This window comes from Mus caroli, unplaced genomic scaffold, assembly GCF_978045245.1.
Source record: "Mus caroli unplaced genomic scaffold, Mus_caroli_1 scaffold_1, whole genome shotgun sequence".
Lineage (NCBI taxonomy): Eukaryota > Metazoa > Chordata > Mammalia > Rodentia > Muridae > Mus > Mus caroli.
In genome coordinates this window covers 97136135-97145303 of record NW_028227256.1, presented here as the reverse complement: position 1 = coordinate 97145303, position 9169 = coordinate 97136135, and the positions used below count along the sequence as shown (strand labels likewise).

Below are 9169 nucleotides of genomic sequence, written 5' to 3'. Positions count from 1 at the left end.
ACACATCCATATTTTAGAATATTTATACATCAATAATTGTAGAAATATCATGCACATGAACCCCACTTTATGCATTAGATTAACTGTCTATGATTATAGAATATCTGAGGGGCCCAGAATTAGCTGATGAAAATTTGAATGCATATAATTTTTGAGTGGCTAAGAGAGTGAAGTAAATTAAGTACTTGTCCTACTGCTTTTCTTTGTCTTGCAAGTCATTAGAAGAGAAATTATTTCCTCAATGATATCTGAGAGTGAAAGGCTCCACTTAAAGAGATAGAAAAATGGTACTACAGTGGTAGCTGCTGATACCAGACATCCCATTGCTGTGTGAATTAGCAAAGCACTTTATCAAAGACAAGTGCCATTGCTGGAAATTAGCATCATATTATAAAGACATTGGTTGAATATATCAATCTGTGCTCAGTAAATTTCTAAAATAATTACAAAAATAAAAGATGCCATAGAAAAGGAAAAGAATGCTGCCTTTGAGCTTCAAAATAGAGAACAAGGACAGAGTAGTTGGTGGTAAATATAAAATCTTAGAAAGAACTTTTGAATGAAAAAGTAGGACTGGGTCTACTGAATAATGTCATATTTGTCATGCCCAGGATCCATTCTTCATGCCGAAATAAAACATTATAAGATAAATTATAGCACTTGATGTGGCTAGTTTGATCGCTTGGTTAATAAAGTTGTGGCTATAAAGGTATGGGGTCCTGAGAATGAGAAGCTGAAAAATGACTTGTAATTGCCATCCCCAATCTTAGAAGGTAGAGATGAAAGAATCCCTGACAGTTATCCTGGCCAAAGCTGAGGTCCAGACTCACTGAGAAATTCAGTCACAAAGAAACTTCATGGTAACTAATTAAAGGAAACAACTGATAATTACCTGGACTTTACATGTGTATGTATATATATATATATATATATATATATATATATACACACATGTACACACACAGGTACACCTCTCTATACAAAAATGAACACACAAGTTTGTCTATATATGTAAACCATAAACACAAGTACACCTGTATATACATGTGCATACACAGGGACAAGTACATATACAGAAACCATCCACACACACAAACAAAGAGAAAGAAAAAAATCACTTTCAAATGTCACAGTGTGTGGCAATCAGAGGACAATTGTGATAGTTGGTCCATGGAGCTTCTTATACTAGAACTCAGTGAGTCAGGCTTGAATGCGAATTCTATTACATCTGAGACATCTTTTTGGCATTATTTTTTATAAAGAAAGGCATCACTGTTAGAACAAGATTCTTAAGAAGGTCTCTCCATTAGGAGAAGAGGTGACAGGACAACTCTGTGTATGGCTTTTTAGACTTGTATGTAGGTTTTTTGTTTGTTTGTTTGTTTTATTAGGTATTTTCCTCAATTACATTTCCAATGCTATCCCAAAAGTCCCCCATACCCTCCCCCGCAGTCCCCTACACATCCATTCCCACTTTTTGGCCCTGGTGTTCCCCTGTACTGGGGCATATAAAGTTTGCATGTCCAATGGGCCTCTCTTTACAGTGATGGCCGACTAGGCAATCTTTTGATACATATGCAGCTAGAGACAAGAGCTTCAGGGTACTGGTTAGTTCATAATGTTGTTCCACCTATAGGGTTGCAGATCTCTTTAGCTCCTTGGGTACTTTCTCTAGCTCCTCCATTTGGGGCCCTGAGATCCATCCAATAGCTGATTAGGAGAATCCAATAATGTGTTTGCTAGGCCCCTGCATAGTCTCACAAGAGACTGCTATATCAGGGTCCTTTCAGCAATATCTGGTTAGTGTATGCAATGGTGTCCTCATTTAGAGTCTGATTATGGGATGGATCCCTGGATATGGCAGTCTCTAGATGGTCCATCCTTTTGACTCAGCTCCAAACTTTGTCTCTGTAACTCCTTCCAGGGGTGTTTTGTTCCCAATTCTAAGATGGGGCAAAGTGTCCACACTTTGGTCTTCCTTCTTCTTCGGTTTCATGTGTTTTGCAAATTGTATCTTGTATCTGGGGAATACTAAGTTTCTGGGCTAATATCCACTTATTAGTGAGTACATATCATTTGAGTACTTTTGTGATTGTGTTACCTCACTCAGGATGATGCCCTCCAGGTCAAACCATTTGCCTGCGAATTTCATAAAGCCATTCTTTTTAATATCTGAGTAGTATTACATTGTGTAAATGTACCACATTTTTTTGTATCCATTCCTCTGTTGAGGGGCATCTGGGTCCTTTCCAGCTTCTGGCTATTATAAAAAAAGGCTGCTATGAACCTAGTGGAGCATGTGTCCTTCTTACCAGTTGGAACATCTTCTGGATGTATGTCCAGGAGAGGTATTGCGGGAATCTCAGGTAGTACTATGTCCAATTTTCTGAGGAACCACAAGACTGATTTCCAGAGTGGTTGTACAAGCTTGCAATCCCACCAACAATGGAGGAGTGTTCCTCTTTCTCCACATCCTCGCCAGCATCTGCTGTCACCTGAATTTTTGATCTTAGCCATTCTGACTGGTGTGAGGTGGAATCTCAGAGTTGATTTGATTTGCATTTCTCTGATGATTAAGGATGCTGAACATTTTTATAGTTTCTTCTCAGCCATTTGGTATTCCTCAAGGTGAGAATTCTTTGTTTAGCTCTAAGCCCCATTTTTTAATGAGGTTATTTGATTTTCTGGAGTCTATATTCTTGAGTTCTTTATATATATTGGACAATAGTCCCCTATCTGATTTAGGATAGGTAAAGATCCTTTCACAAACTGTTGGTGGCCTTTTTGTCTTATTGACAGTGTCTTTTGCCTTACAGAAGCTTTGAAGTTTCGTGAGGTCCCATTTGTTGATTCTCGATCGTACAGCACAAGCCATTTCTGTTCTATTCAGGAATTTTTCACCTGTGCCCATATCTTCCAGGCTTTTCTCCACTTTATCCTCTATAAGTTTCAGTGTCTCTGGTTTTATGTGGAGTTCCTTGATCCACTTAGCTTTGACCTCAGTACAAGGAGATAGGAATGGATCAATTCATTCTTCTACGTGATAACCACCAGTTGTGCCAGCACCATTTGTTGAAAATGCTGTCTTTTTTCCACTGGATGGTTTTAGCTCCCTTGTCAAAGATCAATTGGCCATAGGTGTGTGGGTTATTTTCTGGGTCTTCAATTCTATTCCATTTGTCTACTTATCTGTCACTATACCAGTACCATGCAGTTTTTATCACAATTGCTCTGTTGTAAAGCATTAGGTCAGGCATGGTGATTCCACCAGAGGTTCTTTTATCCTTGAGAAGAGTTTTTGCTATCCTAGGTTTTTTGTTATTCCAGATGAATTTGCAGATTGCTCTTTCTAATTTGTTGAAGAATTGAGTTGGAATTTTGATGGGGATTGCATTGAATCTGTAGATTGATTTTGGCAAGATAGCCATTTTTATAATTTTGATCCTGCCAATCATAAGCTTGGGAGATCTTTCCATCTTCTGAGATCTTCTTTAATTTCTTTCTTCAGAGACTTGAAGTTCTTATTATAGAGATATTTCACTTCCTTAGTTTGAGGTATGCCAAGATATTTCATATTATTTGTGACAATTGAGAAGGGTGTTGTTTCCCTAATTTCTTTCTCAGCCTGTTTATTCTTTGTGTAGAGAAAGGCCATTGACTTGTTTGAGTTACTTTTATATCCAGCTACTTCACTGAAGCTGTTTATCAGGTTTAGGAGTTCTCTGGTGGATTTTTAGTTTCACTTATATATCCTATCATATCATCTGCAAAAAGTGATATTTTTACTTCTTCTTTTCCAATTTGTATGCCCTTGATCTCTTTTTGTTGTCGAAATGCTCTGGCTAGGACTTCAAGTACGATGTTGAATAGGTAGGGAGAAAGTGGGCAGCCTTGTCTAGTCCCTGATTTTAGTGGGATTGCTTCCAGCTTCTTACCATTCACTTTGATGTTGGCTACTGGTTTGCTGTAGATTGTTTTATCATGTTTACGTATGGACCTTGAAATCCTGATCTTTCCAAGACTTTTATCATCAATGGGTGTTGCATCTTGTCGAATGCTTTTTCCATGTCTAAGGAGGTGATCATGTGGTTTTTGTCCTTGAGTTTGTTTATATAATTGATTACGTTGATGGATTTCCATATATTAAACCATCCCTGCATCCCTGGAATAAAACCTACTTGGGCAGGATGGATGATTGTTTTAATGTGTTCTTGGATTCAGTTAGTGAGAATTTTATTGAGTATTTTTGCATCTATATTCATAAGGGAAATTGTTCTGAAGTTCTCTATCATTTTTGGATCTTTCTGTGGTTTAGGTATCAGAGTAATTGTGGCTTCATAGAATTAGTTGGGTAGAGTACCTTCTACTTCTATTTTGTGGAATAGTTTGTGCAGAACTGAAATTAGATCTTCTTTGAAGGTCTGGTAGAACTCTGCATTAAACCCAGGGTTTCCTGTTTTTTTGTTTTGTTTTGTTTTTTTTTTTTTGTTTTTTTTTTGTTTGTTTGTTTGTTTTTTTTTTTTTGGCTTGGAGACTATTAATGACTGCTTCTATTTCTTTAGGGAATATGGGATTGTTTAGATCGTTAACTTGATTCTGATTTAACTTTGTTACCTGGTATCAGTCTAGAAATTTGTCCATTTGGTCCAGGTTTTCCAGTTTTGTTGAGTATAGCCTTTTGCAGAAGGATTTCATGGTGTTTTAAATTTCTTCAGACCTTTTGACCTTCGGACCTTTCCAGCCTCCGCCTCGGACCCTGCAGCCACTGCGATGTTGTTGCCTAAGAAGAATCGGATTGCCATCAAGAACTCCTTTTTAAGGAGGGTGTGATGGTCGCCAAACAGGATGTCCACATGCCTAAGCATCCCGAGCTGGCAGACAAAAATGTGCCCAACTTTCACGTAATGAAGGCCATGCAGTCTCTCAAGTCACGAGGCTATGTGAAGGCGCAGTTTGCTTGGAGTCATTTCTACTGGTACCTTAAGAACGAGGGCATCCAGTATCTCCGAGACTACCTGCACCTACCCCTGGAGATCATGCACGCCACCCTGCACTGCAGCTGTCCCGAGACTGGCAGGCCTCAGCCCAAAGGTCCAGAGGGTGAGTGCCTGCAAGATTCACAAGAGGGGAGACTGACAGAGACACCTACAGAAGGAGCTTTGTGCCCCCTGGAGCTGACAAGAAAGCTGAGGCTGGGGCTGGCTCAGCAACTGAGTTCCAGTTTAGAGGCGGCTTTGGTCATGGACGTAGTCAGCCACCTCAGTGAAGTTGGAGTTTATGTTCTATTGAATAAACTTTAAAGGAAAAAAAAATTCTTCAGGATCTGTTGTTATGTCTCCCTTTTCATTTCTGATTTTGTTAATTAGAATTTTGTCCCTGTGCCCTCTAGTGAGTCTAGCTAAGGGTTTATCTATCATGTTGATTTTCTCAAAGAACCAGCTCCTCCTTTGGTTGATTCTTTGAATAGTTTTTCTTGTTTCCACTTGTTTGATTTCATCCCTGAGTTTGATTATTTCCAGCTGTCTAATCCTCTTGGGTGAATTTTCTTCCTTTTTTCTAGAGCTTTTAGGTGTGTTGTCAAGCTGCTAATGTGTGCTCTCTCTAGTTTCTATTTGGAGACACTCAGAGCTATGAGTTTTCCTCTTAGAAATGCTTTCATCGTGTCCCATAAGTTTGGGTATGTTGTGGCTTCATTTTCATTAAACTCTACAAAGTTTTTAAGTTCTTTCTTTATTCCTTCCTTGAACAAGGTATCATTGAGAAGAGTGTTGTTCAGTTTCCACGTGAATGTTGGCTTTCCATTATTTATGTTGTTATTGAAGATCAGCCTTAATCCATGGTGGTCTGATAGGAAGCATGGGACAATTTCAATATTTTTGTATCTGTTGAGGCCTGTTTTGTGACCAATTATATGGTCAATTTTGGAGATGTCCCTTGAGGTGCTGAGAAAAAGGTATATCCTTTTGTTTTAGGATAAAAAGTTCTGTAGATATCTGTTAAGTCCATTTATTTCATAACTTCTGTTAGTTTCATTGTGTCCCTGTTTAGTTTCTGTTTCCATGATCTGTCCATTGATGGAAGTGGTGTTTTGAAGTCTCCCCCTATTACTTTGTGAGATGCAATGTGTGGCTTTGAACTTTACTACTGTTTCTTTAATGAATTTGGGTGCCCTTGCATTTAGACCATAAATATTCATAATTTAGAGTTCCTCTTGCAGGATTATAGCTTTGATGAGTATGAAGTGTTCCTCCTTGTCTTTTTTAATAACTTTAAGTTGGAAGTTGATTTTATTCGATATTAGAATGGCTACTCCAGCTTGATTCTTCATACCATTTGCTTGGGAAATTGTTTTCTAGCCTTTTGCTCTGAGGTAGTGTCTGTTTTTTCCCCTAAGATGTGTTTCCTGTAAGCAGCAGAATGTTGGGACCTGTTTTTGTAGCCAGTTTGTTAGTCTATGTCTTTTTATTGGGGAATTGAGTCCATTGATATTAAGAGATATTAAGGAAAAATAATTGTTGTTTCCTTTTATTTTTGTTGTTAGAGTTGGCATTCGGTTCTAGTGGCTGTCTTCTTTTTCGTTTGTTAAGGGATTATTTTCATGCTTTTTCTAGGGCATGGTTTCCATCCTTGTATTGGTTTTTCTGTTATTATCCTTGAAGGGTTGCATTCGTGGAAAGATAATGTGTGAATTTGGTTTTGTCCTGGAATACTTTGGTTTCTCCATCTATGGTAATTGAGAGTTTGGCTGGGTATAGTAGCCTGGGCTGGCATTTGTGTTCTCTTAGTGTCTGTATGACATCTCTCCAGGATCTTCTGGCTTTCATATTGTCTGGTGAAAAGTTTGGTGTAATTCTGATAGGCCTGCCTTTATATGTTACTTGACCTTTCTCCCTTACTGCTTTTAATATTCTCTCTTTATTTAGTGCATTTGTTGTTCTGACTATTATTTGTTGGGAGGAATTTCTTTTCTGGTCCAGTCTATTTGGAGTTCTGTAGGCTTCTTTTATGTTCATGGGCATATCTTTCTTTAGGTTTGGGAAGTTTGTTCTCTAATTTTGTTGAAGATATTTGCTGGCCCTTTAAGTTGAAACTCTTCATTCTCATCTACTCCTATTATCCGTAGGTTTGGTTTTCTCATTGTGTCCTGGATTTCCTGGATGTTTTGATTTAGGATCTTTTTGTGTTTTGTATTTTCTTTGATTGTTGTGCAGATGTTCTCTATGGAATATTCTGCACCTCAGATTCTCTCTTCCATCTCTTGTATTCTGTTGCTGATGCTAGTATCTATGGTTCCAGATTTCTTTCCTAGGGTTTCTATCTCCAGTGTTGCCTCACTTTGGGTTTTCCTTATTTTGTCTACTTTTCTTTTTAGGTCTCAGATAGTTTCATTCAATTCCATCACCTGTTTGGTCGTGTTTTCCTGCAATTCTTTAAGGAATTTTTGTGTTTCCTCTTTAAGATCTTCTACCTGTTTAGCTGTGTTCTCCTGTATTTCTTTAAGTGAGTTATTAAAGTCCTTCTTGATGTCCTCTACCATCATCATGAGATATGTTTTTAATTCTGGGTCTAGCTTTTCGGGTGTGTTGGGTTGTCCAGGACTAGGTGGGGTGGGAGTGCTGCATTCTCATGATGGTGAATGGTTTTGATTTCTGTTAGTAGGATTCTTACATTTGCCTTTTGCCATCAGGTAATCTCTGGATCTAGCTGTTATAGTTGTCTCTGGTTAGAGCTTGTTCCTCAGGTGAGATTATGTTAGCATCTATCAGGAGACCTGGGAGACTAGCTCTCTCCTTAATTTCAGTGGTCATAGTACTCTCTACAGGCAAGCTCTCCTCTTGCAGGGAAGGTGCCCAGATATCTGGTGTTCGAACCTGCCTCCTGGCAGAAGTTGTGTTCCACTCACTAGAGGTCTTAAGATCCTGTGGGGGGTCCTTTGGAGACCTTGCGGGTGTCCAGAGACTCTGGGGGCAAGGAACCCTGGTGCTGGCATGGACCGGAAGGTACTTGTGACCCTGATCAGGCTGGGTTTTCTGGTATGTAGGATTTTTAAGGGTAGACCTGGGTGTGCACAGCCTTTTGCAAAGGGTGAACAATGATACCCTATGTAGAAGCAGCAGTTGAGGCTCAACTAGGAGAATAAGACTTCCTAATTGCAAGAGTCTTTCAGTGGTTATAGATTTCTGACTAAATATTTTATCTTCAAGACGAAGTAAAGCATTCATAGAAACAATAATCAGAACTTTTTTCTGAACATCTAAGAAGCATGAGGAAATTCAGATGGGCCCCTCTGGAACCAATATGTCCACTTTGGAACTCGATTCAACAGGTTAGATTAGAAATTAGGCAGAAGTCCAGCTTCTGTGCCTCACCTGGGCATGACAGTAGAGATGTTCCTAGTTGAGGGTGCATTGGTGATGGAGGGCCAAAAACAAGAGTTAAACAGAGCTGTTCCTCATTCCTAGCACTTGTATATGGTAAAGTGGCATGGGTATTGAGTGATATCTTCCTTGTCACCTTGCCTTTCACCCCCTGCCACAGTGGAGTCAGGAACGGTGGTGAACTTGTTATACCTCTCAATGGTGGTAGAGGGTTCGCAGAACCTCAACTGGGCAACACAATGGAGCTGGCCCTGGTAGCAAAGGAATAGATGAACCAGTCCCTTGATGACAGCCGCACTTGGAAAAGTGTGTCCAATTCCTTGACTGGGCAGCATGATGGAGTTTTTTCTTCAGGCTTGGGCAATGGTGAACAGAACCTTGAGGAAATGAAAGCAGGAGAACTGAACTGGCCTCCTTCCTATAGCAACATTTGGTTGCCAGCCTGAGAAGTGCTGAAAAGTTAGCACACATGGTACAAATAAGGCATATCTAGTGGTCTGACTAGTTCAGCTACCACACAGGCCCTGATCCATGGCTTTGAGTCAACCCACCCCAAAATTTGTATCATCTGTGAATTATTTGGTCACATGGAGGGGCTGGTTCTGGTGATCCAAAGCTGCAAGCTTTAAATGACACAGAGCAACAATAGGATAAATTGGAGGAGTTCTGTTGTGATCCAATATTGATAGTGTCACATAATGCAAGAGGTCTTAAACTAGTGCTCATTGCAATGGATATTTACTCATTAAGATGTGTGGATAGAGGGGTATATTGTGGGACACGATACAGCT

The 9169-nt window shown here is 39.4% G+C and overlaps 1 pseudogene; it reads left to right on the top strand.

Annotated features, from left to right (window-relative positions):
* Positions 1–4770: 4770 nt before the first annotated feature.
* On the top strand, positions 4771–5300 carry LOC110304486 (small ribosomal subunit protein eS10 pseudogene; annotated as a pseudogene).
* Positions 5301–9169: the final 3869 nt, after the last annotated feature.